At 38.6% G+C, this 22,347-nt stretch overlaps 1 protein-coding gene across 16 annotated transcripts in view; it reads left to right on the forward strand.

Annotated features, from left to right (window-relative positions):
- Positions 1-22,347, forward strand: part of INPP4A (inositol polyphosphate-4-phosphatase type I A) — a 110,829-nt gene that overhangs the window by 28,879 nt on the left and 59,603 nt on the right. For 13 of the 16 annotated variants that reach the window (XM_064408122.1, XM_064408123.1, XM_064408127.1 and 10 more), the window contains 2 exons: positions 10,606-10,666; positions 16,724-16,870. The gene's annotated coding sequence lies outside the window, so the exon portion shown is untranslated. The remainder of the gene's footprint in view (positions 1-10,605; positions 10,667-16,723; positions 16,871-22,347) is intronic. The other 3 variants (XM_064408125.1, XM_064408126.1, XM_064408124.1) reach the window with 1 other exon arrangement.

The following is a 22,347-nucleotide window of genomic DNA, read 5'->3' on the forward strand; positions in this document are numbered from 1 at the left end:
TGTCATGTTCTGGCAATTAATAATATGCAAAAAATGAGACAAATTCTAGTTAGTGTTGATATATGCAGAGTAGGTACAACGTTTGTTTATAGTGGCTTTACTGCTATTTTACTCATTTTAGTGCTATAATTTCAATGTAGGTTGGACTGGTATCGCTTATTATGTTCTTGTAGAATCCTCTGAGTCTTGAGCATTTGCTATATTCCCCACAAGAGATTTTATAAGCTAGAGAGTCTGGTTTTGAACTGCAGTACTGAATTTATCTTAATTTATTTTTTTCTTTTCTCCTCTTTTTTACTCTTCTATTTATTTTGTATTTGCAAAGCAGTATCCTTTTAAAGCACAGTGTGGTTGGCAGTTGTTTTCAGTAATAAGGGAGGCAGATCACTTGTGTTTGTTTTCAGAATGAGGATATTTTCAAAACCTGGTCATTTCCTAGATTGCTTTCAGGTACTTGAAATTACCACTCATTTCCATGTAGAATTTACATAAAAGGGACGACTGTCATCTTCTCTGGAAGAATTACAGTGCCGTAGTAATGGCATTTAAAAATGACAGCATACTTTAGGTTCTTCTTCTGTTTGCTACTTTATAGCATTTACTGATGGACAGTGTTTTCGTTGCTATGAATTAACCAGATTTGGTGTTACTCTAGCTTTTATAATCGATTCATTTTCTTAATAAAATGGAAAGTAAGGTCTGTCAGTGCTGGTGACATCCAACTTGGAAAACTACAGTGCGAGACAAGAATTTAAAGCAATGTCTGTCTTGGTTCCCTAACTCCCAGATAAAAAATTTTGTTGACTAATTTTATGACTTGTGTTTCTGATATCAAATATTTCTCAACTTACAGCATTATAAATGCAAACTAGTTTAAACAGTGTTAGGGTTGGTTTTGGGACTCTTCACTAACAAAGTTCTGGCATGTGACAGTCTTCTTCTCCTTCCAGATCCAAACAAGTAGAAATAAAACATTCTTTACACTCTGAATTTTTCCACTGATTTGTATCTTAATTACTTTTATTTAAGATTGTGTCAGAATTTTGCCTAAACAATTGCCTTTAAGTATGCATTTAGGTACATTATATCTGTATTAAATGCAAAGGAACCAGCTGCATTTGATCCTTCTATGGAGGGATTTTGCGGTAAGTATAACAGGGCTTGTCAAAGTCTGCTCTCTAGGCACCCTGAAAGCTGGGGTTTGTTACCTTAAGATAGCTTTGTATTAGGCTGCAAAGGTAAGAAGTGGCAGAGGCTATTTGCATTATTTCACGGGTACTTTTGGCAGGATTTGAATTGTGAGAGTTCATGATACCTTGGCCTTTTTTTCTGTAAACCCAAACAGAAGATCCCAGCTCTCTGTTCTCCCCTCCTGTTCCTAACCTACAGGATGTCAAGGCTGTTTTTCTCATCTCTGCATTGCTACTGAGCCATGCTTTGTTATTTTTGCCTTCTCTAAAGCTTTTGTGAACTTCCTGCTGAAATTTAAGCCCCCTTTTTGATTCTCACTTCAGCTGCTCAGGTGTGGATTCTCTCCCCTTGGTAGGTTTTCCACCTAAGAAAGCCTTGAATGCCACAAAGCTCATGTAATTCAGCACTTCTCTTTTGCTCCTTGTGCTGCTTGTGTTCCAAACAACAGGTAGGGTGTTAAGGTTGTCCTTTATTTGTTTCTTCCTTTGTAAAATCTTCTGCTATTTTTGGTGGCTTCTTTTGTGGCCATGCTCTGTGTTACTCTGAGCCATTTGTCAGCCTTCCTGGCAGCTGCTGGATTAACTCTGATCTCTTACTTGTCTTGCTCTTTCAGTCCTTGAGCAGAAGTTTCAAAACAGACAGTGGCATCATCCTTGGGCATGTTATTCTACCTCTCCCTGCCGTGACAGCAGGAAATGGCTGCAGGAAACAGAGCTGGTGCTGTGGGTAGTACATAGAGAAATGAGGACCCCAGAAAAAATAAAGCATTTCTCCAAAATTCTTTAGTGGCAGGAAGCACTTACTTTCCTATTTTACACAAAAGCTGCATTAGTAATGATTTATAACTAGCCTTGCCTGATGAAGAAATTAGGGGAAATCCAATCCTGTCCTTGCAATTAATTTAATTTATGTGAGTCATCTTTAATATGAGTGATATTTTTTTTATTGCATTACATTTATATTGTTTTAGCTAATGATCAACCCAAACTGGACTGCTGTATCAGAAGCTGAGTTTACATAGAGTAAAAGATGATTCATGCACTGAATAAGGACTTATATTTTTTCCCTAGAAAATACTGAAAAAATGGCTGTATTTTCTGTGGTGGTATGCTGTTTGACAATAGACTTCCTGATAAAGGACTCTGCAGTATATGAAAAAGCAGCATCTTGGTGTTTGTGTAGTACATCCTTGTCAAAGAACATCACAGCATTTCTGTTTTCAAATAGGAATTTGAAATGGAGAGAGGGGAAAATTGTAGAAGTTAGGGTTTTTATACTAGTTTTTGTTTCTTTTTTTTGCATGTTTGAAATAAACCCATGTAAACTTGAGTTCTGTTGGAATAAAATCCTTGCATATGAACAGTATGAATAGCACCATTTGCAGTACTGGACCATCTTCTTTGTTGGAGAACTCCTCTTTTTATTTGTGTAAATTTTAGAGACGATAATTTTAACATGAGTTATTTTTGGGTTCTTGTATAAGTGTAAGCATGTAGAGGGCATCTCCTTGGCCCCTTTGGCTGTTTTCTGATGAAGTCTTCTTATAGTAATTAGATTTTTTGCCTGGTTTTAAAGAGGAGGGGGAAAGAGTTGTTAAAACCTTGTTTGTGGTGTGTCCTGAAAAGCTGTTCACTTAATCCTGGAGCGGTTCAAGCAGGGGGACACAGAGGGAGGTGGTGAACGTGTCCTGTTGCCCTGGAAGGCCTGAACTGTTAGAGGGGCTCCCAGCTCACTGTGTTGTACCAGCTTTTGCATCAGGCAGAAAAAGTCACGGTCTTATTTTTTGTCTGGTTAAACCTTTGTGTATTCTGAAGCTTGTGCTAGTTTAAATAAAGAGTGAATGGTACAGCCTATACTCTGAGGATAACAATGATGGTCCTGTCATTTGCCTTCAGGGTCGGGGTTTGCACTCGACTTCATGACTGTGTCCCCCTGTCGTGCTCTGGAGTCAGAGCCAGTGAGGATGAGGATAGTTCATTTTGCTCTGGTTAAATGAGGCTATGGCCTGGATTATGATGGCATGTTATTTCTGTGCAGAATTGTCCTTGTATTTTATGGGGATGCAGAAATCTGGGATTAGCTCAGTTTTCAAATTGATGCTTTGCCTTTAAAGCACCAGAGTACCTCTGATTCGTGTGCATGAGCTTAAATAAACAGCACCTAATTGGTAGGTTTGATGTCTCGCATAACTATGAATTGACCTTCTATGTTCAAGTGAAACACAGTTTAAAGGGAGTGGGTTCATGATCCTTTATTCAAATTTACTTTTTAGATAAATACTTGTTAGTGCCAAATGACAAAGCAACTACAGGCAGAGGTGAATAACAGAGCATGGAATCTGCTGTTAAAAAAAAAAAAAAGACAGCACTGCAATATTCTAGATTGCACTAAATGCCAATAACTTCATCCAATTTCCTGTATGTGATAGGTGAATGTATTATAAGTCCCAGATTCCTGAAATACAGACTGCTATGAAAGATTTCTTCTGTCGCATTTCAGAAATAGACACAAGAAGTCTGACTTTACAGGATAAGATTTATTTTTTTTCCAGGCTTCAGAGGCTTCAGTGTTATTTCTGTCAAGCAGTTGGAAGGGCTTCCCCTGAGGATATATGGACCAAAATGGTAAAATGTTGATTTGTATAATGCACATACAGGGACATGAAATAAATAATACCATGTTGACAGTGTCCTCTATTGTTTCGGGAAAACTTGTCAGAAGAGCTCTTTTGAACTCTGTATGATATGTGGATTTGTATGAAAAGGATTGTGTCACAAATATTACCGTAATTAAATATCAGCATCATGGCTCTAAATACATGACATAAAAGTGCATGTAACTGAGCTGGCTAGAGTGAGTTCTTTCTGTCATAAACACTCTCTCAAATGTGGGTGTCTGGGAAAAGTTACTCAAACTGTACTCTGTTCCTGGGAGAAATAGATGACTTTCAATTGTGTTTTGGTAAACAGGAGGTAGTGAGTAATAGGAAGAATGTGGCCTTTGTGGTTTTGCCTGCATAAGGAAGATTCCTCATCATTGTTCCATAGCTTTGTAGATTCTGATGAGAGCATGATATTATAATGCTGACACTGCTACAGAAAACTGATTTTACACAGGAAAGTTGCTTGGAAAAGTGACTACTCTTTTGCTAGTGCATAATAGGAAAGGCAGATTTTACTGGCACGTAGTTAGAGAGACAGAGTTTGTGGGCATAGTGGAAAAGGATAAGCACCTTCAGGGTACAGAGAGCAGTGAGAGGGGGGGCCTGGTTGGGCACATGGAAGGATAAACCTCCATTTGCACAGGGAGAGTGTGAGGAAACAGCTCCTTTTATGTGTGGAAGTGAAGGAAGGCTGCCAGTGTCTGTGTGTGTGTGATCTGAGGAAAGGAGGGGGGGTTTGGCTTCAACATCCATGTTGTCTCCATTCTGACTTCCTTGTAAGTGCTTTGCCTTTTTTTGTTTGGACGAAAATATTTCCTAATAGTTCAAGAAGGACTGCATGTTCTTTTCTGTGCTTATTAGTGGGATTTATATTTCAGATATCTAAACATCACCATAGTCTTTAATTTCATGGAAAATCAAGATGTCATAAGGGACCACTGGTAAGATTTTATTATGGACTAAAAAAAATTCGGCACAGGTAAGAACTGTCTCTTTAAAAATCAGGGGTGTCTTTAAATAGCAATTTTATGTAAAATTTAGCAGAAAGACAAATGGAGGACAGAACACTTACCAGAGAAGATCTGCTTAGCTGGTGTTATATTTGTGATAAGTAGGAGACAAGAACTCTCGTAATTTGACTCAATCTGTGTGAAGATTTGATCCCCCTTCCAGTCATGAGCAAGGCATCCAGGATAAATGAGAAGAGCTTTTTCTTCCTAGCACCATGTTTTATTGTCACTAGCAGCATTTGCAGACATCTAAAAGATTGCTAAGAAGGTATGTGTCAGATAGGCATTTGGGAGGGCTGTGGTAACTGATGAAGGAAGAATGTTACAGTTTGCAGCATTTATTTTTTGAAAGTATGACATCTTTCTGAGCTTCCCTAGAACTTGCATTTTTTCCCCTGTTCCTTTGTGATTCACATTTCTGGAAAACAGCCTTCACAGTTAACACGACTATTTATATGAAAAGTTATTAATGCAGCCTAGATTTCTCCATATTGTACTGTATGTTTCATGGCTGGAGTACCCAATGTTCCCATTTACAGGAGCTCTCAGGCTGCATGTGGGGGCTCATAAAATGAGGTCCAGTGCAGTAAGGTCCAATTACAAGGTCAGTGCAGTAAGGAAAACCCATCTTAATGTCTCAGCATCTTGGGAATTAATGTAAAACTGAACATCCTCAGAAAATTATCAGTTACACTGCATGAAGATAATTTCCAGCCATTGTTCCTTGGATATTTAGTTTTACAGTGAAGTATTATCTTGCTTGAAAACATTGCCTTCCATGATAAAAAAAGGGAGAGGCACTGTGGGCATTTGGTAGCTAAGTAAAATGTGTCTTACTGTGACAATGATAGAATAAATTAGAGAGTAAGAATTTTAGATACTGGACACCATTCATTTACTATCAACACTATTACAAAATTCATACAGTTGGGGCACTGTGGTCCTGAGTGTCACCTCATCTTTTTGCATAAACACATAGCAGATGGTTGGGTCAGTAATGCTTGTGCAATCAAACCATGTCTTCTCTTTAGTATGTAAAATAGAATATGAAATACAGGATCTACTTGTGCAAACCACTTTGACCTTGAGACTGTCTTTTGTAATCTTCTCTTCCTGGCTTCCCATTTTGCGGAACTGCGCTCTATATCTAGACTGACTTTGTGGAGGTGTGTGTTTGACAGTGTTGAGGAATGGACCTAATGTTGTGTCATGTTCTGGGTTCTGACTCTCTGTGTTCAACCTGGGGAGGTACTGCTGTGTTCTGTGATTTTCTTTTCATAAAAATGAGGTGCAGAGCAAGGTAAATTGTACCCGTGTTTCTGCCTGACAAGTAGTTGTGACTCCTTCAGGAATGAAGGAGTCCTAGCGTAAGGAATGTTAAAGCACTGCTACACCCAAGTGACAGATAGAGTTGCAGACATGTACTTTATTTCTTCACAACCAGGAACTGAGAATAAATAAAATTTTAATGTTGTTTACATAATATGCACAGTACAGGTTGCATACATAATGCAAGCAAATCTGAAGTAATTCTGGGGAAGTGACATGAAGACAAGGCAAGTTTACTCTTTTTCTGGAGGATGTATTTTGGTGTAATGGTGATAGCATCTTCTGTAAATACTGCAAAAAGAGGTGCCATATTTATCACAATAATGATTTGCTCAGAATGAAGTGAGTTTATTGTTTTACATTCTTATGTTTCCTGTAAACTGGTGTTTCAAAATGGGGAATGAAGCAAGAATCCAAGAAATAATGTATTGCAAGAGTTGCAAGGGAGTTTAGACAGTGCAGTATTTTATTTGCCCCAAAGCAAAGGAGATCAGACAGCACAGCAGGACACACAGTATTTTCTACCTTCTATCTGCTAGAAAAAGAACGTGCTGCCTCTGTTTGTAGGCTGATTATTGGAAACTTGAGCCTATAAAATATGTTTACAGGAAATACCTTCTGAGCTACACTGGGTCTAACAACTTGCTATGAATGAGCATTGGTTTGCAGCTCTGCTGTCATGTGGTTCATCCTCACCTTCTTGTCCACTGCAGTGATTCTTGCCCCTCAAATTTGCCAGTATTATCAGCAAACAGTCCTTCCCCATCCTGAGCTTGTTAGAGAGCTTTGGTTTTGCATTGTACCTTTTGCCAAGTGTTCTGTTTTGCCCTTTTTTTTTCTGTCCAAGTATTCTGGAGAGAAGCTGGGTAGGGTGGTGGAGTTGGTTTTTGGTTGGGGGTTTTGTTTTTGGGTGGGTTGTTTTGGGATTTTTTTTGGTCGGGTTTGTTTTGTTTGGTTTTTTTTGGTTGTTTGTTTGCTTTTAATGTAGTGTGTTTGGATTTTTTTTTAAAGATGTTTAGGTTATACCAACATGTGCCATTTTGCTGACGGACAGAAGGAGGGAAAAAGTGAGGACAGGCAATGGGAGACAGTAGTTTGATTGGTGCAGCTCTTGAGGGAATAGCACATCTGTTGGACTGAACCTGGACAAAAGCTATCAAGGCTAACCTCCAGTCAAAGCATCTCTGTTTTTCCATGATTAACTAATAGACAAAATCACACCTGGTGTCATGGGTTGCAGGTGCTCTTCAGAGGTGTTGACACCACATTTAATTGCAAAGGAAAAGTGTTAGTGTGCCTTCCTTCCTGGAATGATTTAGCTGCTATCCAGTGAGTCAGAAAGAAGGAAGAAGGGAACATGGAGGAGAAAGTGAGAGATTTCCAGTGAGAGCATGTATACTGCCTGTTATTTTTATGTTTGGTTTTTATCACACTGATATTTTTCCACAGAAAATAGTGTTATGCACTTCACTTTCTGCAGTACTTGGGAATAATGGTGTGGCAGATTTAATGGAGAAATTATGCTATCCTTAGTTTATGTGGTAACCCTGGATGCAAGCACAAGTGATTGGGGAGAGAAAAAGCCTCACTATATGTAATTTCTGTACAGTGAAGCATCTGAATGGCTTTTAAATCTGGCAGCAAGCTGTAAGGTTTGAACTGCCATCATCAGTCTATTGCAAAACAATTTCTGAATGGTTTTAATTAAGCAAAACCATGCTGCAGTCTTCTTTTTTTTTTTTTTCTGTAATGAAGCTGTCTTGATGCAAAAGGCCAGAGAAAGAAGGCAGAACATATAAAGAAGATGGTCCTTTCGTGCAGTCTACAGTAGTACATTACCACCCTCTGCTATGGTTTTACTGCTATTACAGGGCAATATAATTTAAAAACTTTACAATGTAGGGTGAAAAAGGCTTGGATTGGTGCCCAGCTAGAATTGTTCATCTGCGAGTGCCATTAGCATCTCTGGGAGTGTAATGCCTGGGCATATGCTGCTGCTCTTCAGTTTAGTTGTTACAGCTAAAGCTGCACTTTGACAGTTCTTAATCAGGTACCAAAGTGCAACAGAACTAGAGTGCAATTAAAAACTGTGGCAGTGTCAAAGAGGAGGACTTAAAGACGGCCTCTAGAAATGCAGTCAAAAACCCGAAGTTGCTTTCAGAAGGGGGTGCAGAGCAGGAGGGCATCTGCAGGAGGTCAGAAGTTGCAGAGAGATTGGTAGGGGTAGGTCTTGCCTTTTCTGCAGAAGTTGAAATATTTTTTAAAAAATCTCTCTGATGGGCTGATTTGAAAACACATCACCCATCTCTGTGTTGCTTTGCAAGATGGGTGTGACTTGCTGAAGCTAGTGAACAAGTTAGGAATATAACTTGGCAGCAAAGAAGCTTGATGTAGTTACTAGGGCACATTGTCTCTATTTTACAGATGCGTGAGCTGAGCCACAAAGTGGAAAAGGATTTGCCTGTCTCCACACAGCTAATCTGGTTTTTGTCACAGTGTTGTAAATAGAGCCTTTAGACTCCTTTGTAATCTCTGCCATTTTAGTTTCTTCCTTTAAATTAAATAAATAATAACTGGCCAGGTTTAAGTTTTATATTAGATGTCCTTGAAGGTGAAGGTGGCACAGTATATTACAGGATATTAATGTAATAAGTCCATATTAGCCCTTGATCTTGTGAGTGTGACTGGCAATGACTTGCCTTGACAGTAGCCTTCATGGTATCTAGAAACTTTCACAGCATTTTCCCTGCTTTTAGAGTGGAAAAAGAAAAAATAAACATACTAAATAAATACAGTAGAAGTTATAAAGAATATTAAATTGGAAATTTGCAACTGAATTTGCCAATATAAAAATTATTTTGAATAGTATATTACTTTTTTTTCCTGATAATTTGCATATCACACTTACCCTGAAAAGAGCTCCATATAATGTTAGATGTCTCTGTTCTCATGGAGAACAAATAACCAGGGTTAATTAAATGCTTTGTAACTTCTCATCGGAACTGACAGTCATAGATGTGAATGTCAAGTTTGTTCTGCCTTCACCTTGGACAATGAAAAGAGAACAAACCTAAGCTGCTTTGCAGACCACTTCTGTGAAGAGGTATAATTTTGCAAGAAATTTTAAATACTTTGTTTATGAGTCCATGAAAGCACAGGATGCAGTTTCCTAAATTGTTAAATCTGGTTTTAATGGTGGTGTAACACTTTATTATATGGAAAGCAAGGTTACCCTTGACTAAACTTTTTTTTGTTGCTATTTTTCAGCTTATATTTGTTACTTTGTTAACATTCTGTTTATCTTAACACTTTTTTCACCTCAGTGGTGAAAGCCCTTGTTATGTATCTCTGAAGAGCAAATTGTAACTTGCCTCAGCTTCCACTTTGCTGAGTTTAACAGTGCTTTTGCAGGAGGTGCTTCCTTGTCTGCACAGGCCTTTCTCTGCATGTTGCAGGCTGAGCTGGGTGCTGTTCAGCTCGTTCTAGCAAGTGCTCCTGACTTGGTTTCATTGCTGCTTCTTGTAGCAGCAGCAGGAACACATTGGCTGGTGCACCCTAGTGGAGTTATCTCCCTTTTTGTGGCTGTGTTATCTGACTTGAAGGCCTTCTTTCTTCTGGTTTTTTTTTCAACTGATAAGCTCCCAGTTGGTAGCAGAAGTTCTTGTTAGTCTGTAGTGTGCTGTTGTATCTTAGTGCTTTTTAACTTCTTTCTTTTACTTCAGTTCTGGTTCTCCTTTGTTAGTTTTGCTGTAAGCTGATGAATTACATCTTGATTATGCATCACGCATTTGAACACTGCTTTATGTATGAATCCTTCCTGAATTTAATGTTTTGAGGAGTGCTTTTCCTATGACTGCATTTTTCTGTGAATTAAGGATTTACCTTTCTTAATCTTACTGTATATATGTATATGGTTGCCCTATGTGTACTTTTTAATAGAGAAGCATCTTCTCCACATAGGAACCTGTTGACTTGCCACATTTTTGTGGTACCACACTCAAAGATTTCTAACATGCTCTGTTGAAGCAAAATGGTAGATATTTCAGGTTAAAAAATTATACTGGTAGGTATACTACTTGATAAGTTCATGTTTTGATCTTGAGATAAAAAGTTTGATCTATAGAGGTATTTCCTACCTCCCAGTTATACAGACTTTGTTCTCTTAGTGTAAATAAAGAGGTGAAGGTGTGAAACTGAATGAATGATTTTGTTTCATATGATAGAGAAGCTGTGTTATAAAATGTTAACACTCAGCATTTTTTCACAGGTTTTTAGTTGGGTTTAGTTCCTGTAATTATTACTTACTGCCCTGCCCCCCCCCCCCCCCCCCAAAAAAAAAAAAATCCTATACTACTAGCCTGTTTATATGGATTGATTCACTCAGAAATAATTTGTGCTTTTTGTGTCTTTCAGACTTCATTAAAAATAGAACTGGATACACATGCTGAATTTCATCTGTGAAAGGTGGAGTAAGGTAAGATGATTTTAGTGATTACTACTGTAATATGTGATGATCTGTTGACGTTGAAGGCAAGAGTTCAAAGATTCCTCATAAATTAGAGGCAGAGAAATCTAAAAGGAACTTTCAGCCTTGGAAATAATGAAGCACTGACAAGATCTGACATTCTGGTACCAGTGGCATGCTTTTACCTTATGGTTTGTAGTGTGAGTAGTTCATTGTATTGGCCAGGGGTTTTCTGTTTTTATTTGGATGAATTGCCCACAGAAGGTGAGGAAGTTCAATAGCTAGTGACAGTATGATATGTTTGTAATTGGACAAATGATGTGTTTGTGGAAGCCTGTGAGATTAAATGTACAGCCTCTGCTGAAAGGCCAATATTTGTTGCCAGTTTCTACCGAAGGAACAAACCAGTTTTTCTTTACTTTTTCTCCTTAAACATCCAGAGATGTTGATGAAGAAGGCAGGTCTGCCTGTCATGGAGCATTGCTGTAGCACAGAGCAGTATCCTTCAGGATGGGAACTGAGCCCTGCTGAGCACTTCACAGACATTTGTCAAGTATTTTCTTCTCCACAGTGAAAGAGCTGCTTTATGTCCTGAGGTGTGGCAGGGTGCAGAGGCTGATGGTCACTTTACTAGGCCCTGAGAGATAAGTCTCTGACTCTGGAGCTCCTGTTAGCAGAAGTGAGAAGACTCTTGGCCACTGGTTTCCAAGCAAAGCTCAGTCATAGGACTCCTCTTGCTTCCTGTGTGCAGAGCAGATGTGTTTTGAGCTAAGCAGCTGCTTCTGGCATTCCAGAGAGTAAGAGAAGTTGGGCCACATATGCTGATGAGGTGAGGGGATGTGGCCTGAACTGCAAGGCAGTGTGAAGCAGACAAACAAAATGAGTCTTCTGGTAGAGGCAGGAAGTTTTGCTGGTGTGGGAGTAGGAAGTAGTGAGAGGTGTAAAAGGATGCTCTTGGTCAAATTTGATGCTTATGGTTGCATGCAGAAATTGAGGGTGGACCTCAGTGTCCTTGTCCCTGATGTAGTGCCCTTAGTGCCCTTTTACAGAGTTCAGCAAATAATGAATGGTGGAGTAGAGTCAATGGTGAACAGTATTGACTTCTCAGAGATGTTATTCCCCTGCTCCTCCTAAGGGAGATCAAATTCATTTGTAAGGTCAAGCAGACAAAGTCAGTAGATGCACTTTCTCCTGCAGCATTGCTTTTCTTGTGTTAAATGTGTGTCTTAATGCAGTCTGAGAATCAATTACTGGAAAGTCTAGAGAGGTGTGCTGCCATGACTGTGCCTACATCTGAAATTAAAGCAAATGGTCGATACCACGGACTCAGTTATTTAATTGGGGCAGAATGGAACAGAGTGCACAACAGGATGCTCTAGGGGCTTATGTATAATTTTTTTTTTCTTTTGACCATCTTGAACTGCTCAGTGAAGAACAACTTGGGAATCAGGGATGCACTTACAGATCTTTCTCCATGCCAAGAAGGCCAGGATAAAGTTGCCAGCAGCAAATTAGCATTGCCAGATCCTGTAGCTATATTGTGACTTAAAAGGAATTGCAGTAATACTAGTCATTCATACCATCTTTCTTTCTTTTATTAATCATTGTCTGCATTGGAAAAGAGATGCCCGAGGCAATCCTTCATCTCCATCCAATGCAGTTCTGTTTCTTGCTGAAGAAATTAAAAAAGAATTGTCATTCTACCCCAAGACAGCTATGACTTCTCCCCTGTGGGATCTGTCTCCACACTAGCAAAGAAATCCATTATAATAGAGCTAAAAGACAGCATTTGGGGCTACCCTACAGAGACAGCATATCATCCTAATTAAGTGTTTCTCAAATATGGCCCTGGCTGTGCAACCCACTCCATTTTTTGTTAAATTGCACTACCTGCTTGAAACTTTGTGTTAGAGTAGATCTGGAGAGAAGAAAAAGAGAATGCCGCCACTTCTGTTTGCCCGTTTGCTTGGTACTTTGGTGAATATTTTCTTTCCACTGATGTAGATTTAGTGTCTTCTTTACTAGGAGTGAAACTCTATGTTGCATATGTAAAGCTCCACATAGTTTTTTTTTATTAAGGCTCCTTAATTGTGTATAAGACAGGTTATGTCACTCTTTTTAAGTAAAAGTCACAGCTTTCTCTTCAGTCAATTCTGTGGGTGACATGTCTAGAAAATGTACCCTGCTAAAGTATATACTGGTGTAGATGATGAGTGGACAAACAGCACAGGTGACTGACTAAGGAGAGGTGATCATTAATATGAGCACAGCAAGCTTCTTTATAGTTACTGTTGTTAGCTTTTACTGCAAATTTTCTATTTGCTTTTACAGTTTGGGGATTTTTTAACAAAAACCACCAGCATTTGCTAGTTTGTTCATTTTTCCTTCTTGCCAGTTTGTAGAGTATAAATGCAGAGCAGGCCATGAGCGACTCTGTGGCTGTGTTAAACGCGCAGTGATCATGTTTCTTAGGGCATTATGTTCATCATCCTCTTGTTAATGCTAGATTGATTCATGCCCCATACCAATGTGGCATGTATAATTGCAATAACTACCCATGCAGTCATTGCATAATGTGTGGCACTTGGCCTTTCAGTAGTATTCTGTATTCCATTAGAGGGTTTTCAGACTGCTGGCTTTAGCATACAGAGTTAACCATGGCTTTTAGCAGTGAAGAGGGAGATGAAGAACTGAGTTTGAATAATATGTTACATGAAGGCATAATGGTATTGAATAGAGCTTGAATCCAGGGAGAGGGAGAGAAAGAAAAGTAAGAGGACATAATGTCACATAGCTAATGAGAACAGCTGAAGAGGGCACACAGGGAGAAGACAGAGGCAGAATTTCAAATGTTTTAAGAGTCTGGAAACGAGAGCAATTTGTGGGCTATTACTTTAGTTCTTTCTTACGACTTCTGTGTCTTTTTACAAATATTTTGTCTGTATTATGTTCTGTGCAAGCACAAAAATCAAGCTTTTTCTGGAATTAAATGCTACTCTTATATCAAGCCTTTAAAGTCTTTGGAATTTTATCCAGCCCAAGCTTGCATTCAATTCAATAACATTAATTTTACTCCTGTGTTTGCATTTTAATTATAAAGCTGTTACAATGTTTAAATTACAAAATGTCCAGTACCTAATTGTTAATAATGTCAGTATTATCCTTGGGAGGTATGTAGATGAACAACCAAAGAATAACAATGAGGGTATCAGCAATAACTGTTTTGCTAAAACATACTGAGCGAATTAACACTTAATCTGAACCACCTAAACCAGCCTTCAAAACCAGCTGCCTGCCATGCTGCTTTCATTCTTGGAAACTCTGCATATGGATAATTTCCTACTTACATTAGTATTTTTCTTTTGGCTAGGAAGATGGAAGGTGACCATGTAGGTCCTCAGATACAGACTTGCCCACACTGAAAGGTCTGGACGGTGCAGAACAAACTCTTGGGAATACTCTGGATGGTCTCCATATGTATGGCCTGCAATAGCTTGAAGCACTGCAATGAAAGACAAAAACTCTGCAGTTTGCTTCAGACTGAGGCATTGCTAGCATGCTACTCTCTGAAGAATAAATAGCAGAATAGACTCATAGTTATTTTTAGCTTTAGTGCAGGATTTTTCATAACTTTGGGGGGGCAGGGAAAATTTTCAAATTCATATCTTTGAACTGTAGTCAGACATCTCAATAAAAGTCCTCTGTAGACACTGAGGATCTGCAGTTAAGATCACCCTTGGTGAAGTCAGGAGCAATTGTCAGTGATCTGAGGTCTCCCAAAAATTCACGTCGGTCTTAAAATCTACACCAGGAGAAATCTTAACTTTTCTGCTTTTTACAGTGGAACTGAAGCTTATAGTTATGTGTCTGCTCATGTGCTGCCCCTCAGCTGAGTCACCCTGCTGAGGGGTAGCACAGAACTTATTTGATCGTAGAATCTCCCGAGTTGGAAGGAAGCCATAAGGATCATCAGGTCCAACTCTTGATCCTGCACGGGACAGCCCCAACAATCCCACCATGTGCCCGAGGGTGTTCTCCAAATGCTTCTTGAGCTCTGTCAGGCTTGGTGCTCTTACCACCCTGGGGAGCCTGTTCCCATGCCCAACCACCTGGGTGAAGAACCTTTTCCTAATATCTAACCAAACCTTGCCAACACAGCTTCATGCCATTCCCTTGCAATCCTGTCACTGGTCACCAAAGGGAAAAGATTGGTGCCTGCCCTCCCACTTCTACCCCTCCTATTGGATGCCCCATAGCTATTAATTTAGCACAATTAGACATTTTTAGCCATGATATTCAGAAGAAATCTTGACTGCTTGCCTATTTTGACTATTGCGTGACATGTGCAGGCAGCTACAAACCTACTGCTAAAGCATCAAGATGCACAACTCACGCTTGTGCTGTTTGAAGAATGAGTCAATAAGTGAGTATATTAAAATTAAGGCCAAGTTTGTCTGAAGGAGGCAACATATACAAATATTACCTTTTAACAAAATGATTACTTGCAGCTCACGGCAGAGAAATGCAAATATGGGTCAGAAAAAGAGTTTGAAATTGCAGACTAAGAAATGTTTTGTGCTTTAAAAGGTTTTTTCTTTTTGCATTTTTATGTCAAGATGGTAGAGATACTAAAACAACAAGAAGAGGAAGAAAAACAAAAAGCAAATTCTCACAGCATGAGAAATGAATAGTGTACTTATTATTTTAAAAAGCTTTTGGATATTATCATGAAAATCATCATGCTTTATACCAGAAACTTTTCCAGATGTTGCATGCTTGAGTGACCTAAGTAATTGAAATGCATACCTGAATGTATTCAACAGTTTGTGAATATCAGAAATTGTATGGAATAACGACAATTTAAGGTGCTGCGCAACTGTTAGAGGCTTGTGTGACAGAATCCCACAAACATTATGGGGGTCTTTTCCAGTCTTAATATGGGAAATTCCAGATTTGCACTGGAATTTCCCATATTAAGACTGGAAAAGACCCCCAAGATCACTGAGTCCAACATATATAAAGTTATACAAAGGCTTAAGCTATATCCTGTGTTTTTTGTAGTCTCAGGAGATTTCAGGAAGTCTTGGGTGTTTTACTCATGATTTTACATTTTTAGATGAAGCATCCAGTTTTTGCATCTCTCATATTTTAAAATCAATCAGACTTTCTGGCTGTCAGAATGACTTTCTAAGTTGTTCCATTGGGAGTTTCCAATTTGGGAATTTCTTCAAGGTACTTTTTATGTGTGATTGAAATATAGATCCGTTACTAAGATTTTTTAGAGGATTTTTATTACTCATACTATTGAATTTTACATATATGGAAAATATGATCTAGGCAACTTCAGGCTTTTTAATTTGACCCTAATAATATTAGAATTTTTTTTTTAAGGAATAAATAATTAAAGACATGGGAATTGAATGGAGGGAGGGTGAAACACAATCTATTTTTCTAAGATAGGTCATGTCAAACTGGCCTAGTATCTTTTTTTAATAAGAAAGTAGGTTTTCTAGAAAAATAAATGGGCTAGATCTGGTCTCTCTGGATTCTACTGAGCTATTTAACGTGGTGTTGCATCAAAAATACTCTTCAAGGTGGAGGGAGATTAGGTTGGTGTAAGAACTGTAAACACACCCAAAAAACTGCCACACCAGAGACAGAAGGAGGTAGATATATAAGAGGAATTATTCTTTGGGATTTGGCTAGTTAGTTTTCTTGAGGCTTTTTTGTTTGCTTTGTTTTGTTTTTTTTCTGGCTTTGATATTGTTGGCATGCTGCACTGAAAGCAGGCTGTTGAAACTTGTGGAGGGGTGGAGGACATTAATTTTTAGTGCGCAGTTTTAGATGGAGTGACTGTACAATTAATTGGACAATTAGATAACACTAAAGGGATGGAATTCAACCCAGCAGTGTGTCAGGCCACACATTGTCATGAATTCTCTTACCCAGTTTAACCTTGGTATCAAAATTAGCAGTATGACAGTCTGAGCTCTTATGTAATCAGTGGAAAGAGGCAGATTTTTAATTAGGCACCCAACTCCTGCTTTCTGTCTTGACTGTTAACAGAGCCTGGGCACCTGACTCTGGCATCAGTGCTGAATGCCTGAAACTGGATGGTGCTACAGCCTCAGCTTAGGAGCTAATGCAACAACTTTCCCTATGAAGAGGGAGTTCAGCAATGGAAGAATTTGAAGGAGAAAGGCCTATATGAGGGTAAGTGGGTTTAAGTTTGTCTTTAGTCTGTCAGTTGGACACTATCATGAAAATAATGTATGGGATACAGGCAAGTGTCAAAAAGAGGTATTTCCAGTTGAGGGAGGGAATCTCAGCTGGGTGCGTCTGGGCTGGGACCTGATACAGCATCAGTGTGCAACACCTCTTGCAGTGTCTGAGAAACCTCACCTCAGTATGTGATGGAGGCAAAGAAAACTGAAAGAGGGTAGATTTAGATTAGATATGAAGAAGTAATTTTTTACATTGCGAGTGGTGAGACATTGGAACAGGTTGCCCAAAGAAGATGTGGATGCCCCATCCCTGGGAGTGTTCAAAGCCAGATTGGATGGGGCTCTGAACAACCTGGTCTAGTGGAAAGTGTCCCTGCCCACGGCAGGTTTAGTTGGTTCCAGCCCAAACCACTTGGTGAAAAACTGCAGGGATGATCACAATACTTATGTTACAAGAGGAATCTGAGACAACTGTGTTGGGTATATCAGGAAGACTGGTACAATGGGAATGTAATTGCCACAGCTCTGCTGCTGGAGTTATGGGGAGCATTGAAATGTGGCTGATATCAGCTAGGTTATAGCCAACAAGTAGGATGTCTGCAGACCATCGGAGGACTAATGCAGGTCTATGTGTAGCATTGTGGTATTGTAGGAAGATTATGATACAAACCAGAATCACAGAATAATGAAGTTGGAAGAGACCTCTAAGATCATCGAGTCCAACCTATGTCCTAACACCTGAACTCAGAATCTAGACTATAGCACCAAGTGCCATGTCCAGCCTTTTTTTAAACACATCCAGAGATGGTGATTCTACCACCTCTCTGGGAAAAGCATTCCAGTACTTTTTTAATTTTTTCAGTGAAAAATATTTTCCTAATATCCAACCTATACCTTCCCTGACATAGCTTGAGACTGTGTCCTCTGGTTCTGTCAGTTGCTGCCTGGTGTCTACTTGTGTGATTTAGAGGTGATGTGAACTGAATATATGGCATGTCTTACTGATTGTGTGTATTTACCTAGCATGTGCATAAAATATTTAACCAACATAGAATGCATAGTGATAATTGCATAATACATGACAGTAATCAGTAGGAGAATGCTTTATGTAAAATTAGGAGCAAGCTTAAAGATTTATAAAGGTCAGTGATTGCTTGGATTCTGGCTGCTTGTGCTTTTTGATAACTCCTATAGAGTGTGATGCTTATTGTCTGCTGTATTTCCATGCAGTTCCCCTGCACAGCACGTGGAAAGCTGTGTGATAAATCAGGCATTGAGTGAATTTGTAGGGCTGGACAAAGGTGTGTTTAGTTTAGCCTGTGACAAATATTCATGTAGAAGCTGACTGCTGGGTAGCAAACTCATGACCACTGAGAGAAAAGCTTGCTCTGAAGTGAAAACTGTGGTTGTAGATCCCTGATGTGCCTGTAGTGACAAGTGATGGGTGCAGCACTTACAGTCAGTGACAGTTCTTGCCCCAGATACCTCCTTAGTTTGACAAACATTGAAACTTAAAATTGTTTGTTAGTGAAGAGCTGCCCTGTCCCTGGACGTTGGTTTGTCCCAACACTGGGTTTGAAAAGAAATTTATACCTTTGAGCAACAGTGAGTAATGCACTTTCTGCTCTGTTTCAAATTCTCAGTTGCTCTAATTGGCTTCGTCAGCTATTAAGAGGTTGATCAGGTTGCTCTTTACCAGAAATCTTCATAAAATAGCAGGAGGAAAATACTACAGTAAGAAACATTTTTAATGTACTGCTGGTAGCACTATGTTTAGTTCTCTAGTTATTTGTTCATTAATAAGGGCTCATCCTGGGATTCTGAGGTTTTTAAGTGCTGAGAAGAATATCAGGAGAGAGTAGTAGGCTTCTCTTTTTCTCCCCTTCTGCTTCGTAATTAATTATTGTATAGTGGTCTACGTTGTTTCTGTTCTGTGGTAAAAACAATTGTTTGGTGATCTCACAGTCCTTACTTGGAAAGTTGCCACAGTGAAGAAAAACTCTGTTTATGCACTGAGTTGTCAGTATTTGGAAGGGGGTTGTTCTGTTGGAAACAGAGTGCTTTGAATGACAGTCCAAGAGAAGGGATGACAAGGAGGGGAGGATTGAGAAGATAAGTGTGAAAATGTGTCAGAGCTGTTTCAGGTTTATTTTTCGTTAGAGTCATGGTCAACTACCTTAGATTTAGAATCTGTCCCAGTTTATATGTGGCTTTTTTTTCCCTTGTATTCTAGGTTTTATTTAGCTCCAAGTAATTTTTTTCTGGCTAGTAAACTGGGGGTTTGTTTTGAAATTCTGTCTAAGCCTCTTCCTGAGAGACAGTACTTGGAGCATCTCAGGCCTGCATGGCTGTCACTTAAAAAGATGCCCAGAAAAACTGGAAGAACATCACTTGATTATGTTTCTGGAAAAGAAAGTATTATAAGGTCTGAGGGGGCCCACTTCTAAATTTCAGGAAAAAGATATCTCACAGTCATATTGGGGAAGAAGAAACAGAAGAATTTCCAGCAAACCCAGATTCTTTGTGTGTGGGAATGGGCAGTGAGGAGGATGGTGATGGATCAAATAAGCACAATCTACTGCTGTAGATCATTACTAACCATGAGATGCTGGAATGCAAATTTAATCTTGTTTCATAGTTTCTTAAGATAGCTGTTTGAAAGTTAGAGAAAATGACCTTTTGAAGATTCCTATCCTTCCCTACTCAATTCTATCTGGTTGTCTCTTTTGCTTAACTTCAGTACAGTTCAGGGAAGTGAATCCCATCCATAGACTGTACCCCTTGCTTAACCTTTTCATAGCATGGTAATGGCATAACCTAGGTAAACACTGTCCTTATGCTTTGTTCACACAGATTTTTAAACAGTAATAAAAAACTAAATATTTTTCTACAACAAAACTACGTGAACTGTGTCTCTGCTGAACTGTGCACAGTACAAGAGAGAAGGTTGTTCCAGCTTTTTTGCATATTCCATCATGATATTTTTAATAGTATGTTTGCTGTTAGGATAGAATATGTGCTATGAAAACTGAAAATAAATTTTGCCAAGGTATTTTGGGGATTTGAAGTCAAACATGATAGAGATAATTTATTCCTGAGATGTATCTATGTTGATTTTGTTTTGAAAAAAGAATATATACCTTGTGGAATATTTATGTTCAATATCGTTCTGTAATTTCCGTATTAAAAGACCCCTATACTTAATGCAGTTCCTGCTAAATTTTAACCCCAGAAATGTCTAGGATGTGAAGATAAAATAATCTGAAGGGTGTATTATAGCACAGACCCTTGTAGGAGCATACTGTCTTGGAAAACATTTTAATAATAAGCTGTCTGAAATGATACTTTTGCCTTTTCTCCATTTTAACATGAGCAAAGAAAGTGTTTTAAAAGTGCTGCTCATCTATTAACTCTGAGCTATTTTTACTGGGACTTTTGAACATTGATCTGGTGTTTCTAAGTGGAGGCATTTTTCACTTGTGGTTGTGCACGTTCACTTTGGAGACTTTCCTTCAGTCAAAACTGCTGTGATCTGAGACAAAGTGGTTTTTGGAGCTGTCCCAGGCAGCTGCCAAATACTTTCAAACATTCAAAGTGGAGATGTAGAGAAAAACAGTGGTGTGGAGGAAACTCCAGTTGTGTACATATATAGGTTTGGTATAGTGTTCTGGAAGCATCTTGGGATAGTGGGATCGATGGGCCAAAAAACTTGGCATAGAATTGCAATTATTTATCAACATAGTAATTTTGATATTTCTGTAGTTACTGGAAAAAAAAAGCTATCACTGCTTTATTGTGTTAGTGTTTTGTAGTTCACAGTCCGAAGAAATATGAATGAGGTAAAAATAGAATTTAGAATTTAAGGTAATTTTACATATTTTTAACAATAAGTTAGGTGATAATACAAAATTTTTCAAGTCAGCAATGATGCACTATCAAACAGATGAGCTCTTTGTTCATCCTTGCTAGTTCAAGGATGAGTTCTTTAACTGTGTACTTAAATGGCTGTTGAAGATAAATTCTGAAAAAATGTCTTTTGTGAATATTTAAGACGTTTGAATAGTTTGACAAGTAGCATTTAATTTTTTTAAATTACTTTAGTACTAATAAAAATATTAATAATTTCCTGATATTTCTCCATGAATCAGCTTTGAAAAACATATACTACCAGAAGAAAAGCTATTTCTATTTTGGATTCAAAGTAGGACAAATCAACATTGTTTTGTGTGGTGCCTGTTGGTGCATTTTATCATCAAACAATGGGTTGTATGTGTTAACCATTTGCTTTGATGGGTTAAGTAATAGTTATGAAGTCAATTCTGCCACACAAGGTCTTCTATTTCTTTGAGAAGGAAGACTGGGAGATAAATGCTTTCAGATAGTTTTTGCTATGGAGGGGGGAAAAATTGAAAGAAAAATTTTTTGAGGACTGTTTTTTTAAGGAAGCTCTGCTGGGAGCAAAAGTCAAGCTGAGGGGCCGTGGTTATGGATACGAAGGAAAAAAATAGATGCCCAGAGCACGGGGAATGAGTGGTTTCAGTTGATTCTGTTTTGATATGTGTTGATATTTATTCTGCTTTAGGAGTTGGAGAAACGCACTTGTCTGTAATTGAGAGTTTGGATATCTTGCTATGCAGTGAAGGGAAGAGGCAAGTGCAGACAAAAAATATCTCATGGTTTTTCTTCAAGTCTTAAAGCAGCTTGTAATTGTCCCAGCACAGCTCCAGTCATCTGGTGCCACTCTGGTGGGTCTTGTTTAAAAAATGTACTTCTTCTCCTTCCCCAGGAGCACCACTAAGTACCAATGAGTACTTGGCATCCATTACAAAACATCTTTCATTAGACTAGACTAAATCAGTTTGCTAAATAGGAGGCTCACAGAATAAGAAAGATCTCTTCTATGTCCAGCTCCATCCATCACTACAGAGATGACACTGGCATATTGTAACTTAAATGTTTTGGCTTTGAAGTCATTTAGCACAAAAGTGGTAAGATATCTCTTGTCCTGAGATCAGTTTCCATATTAGTGATCAAAAAGGAAAGTCTGAACATGAGAACTGAAAGGATTTTGGTTTATAAAAGTGCCTGGAAAACAGGGCAATCACCACATAGTCACTGGTTTCCTAGAACTGAAGAGAAATTCACAGTATACTTTGCCCTGTTGAATCCTGCATTCTGGGTTGTGATCTTGGCACATTAAGGAGTCCTTGTATAGCATGGCAGAACACATTAGGAAAATCCATTTGGATAAGTGTTTACAAATTCTATTCTTACTTATGCAGGGTGGACCTGGGGGCTGTCACTGGGGAGAAAAATTGAATATGTTTGAACTCCAGTTATTTGGATGCTGCCGTTCACTCCCAGGCGATCTAATTCTATCTGCAGTTGTAAAAGGCAGATATAGTTGCAGTTTCATGACATATGCTTTTATGCAAATGTAAATAAATATGTTAACTTTTGCATCTT

This window comes from Passer domesticus, chromosome 2 (genome assembly GCF_036417665.1).
Source record: "Passer domesticus isolate bPasDom1 chromosome 2, bPasDom1.hap1, whole genome shotgun sequence".
NCBI classification, from domain to species: Eukaryota; Metazoa; Chordata; class Aves; order Passeriformes; family Passeridae; genus Passer; species Passer domesticus.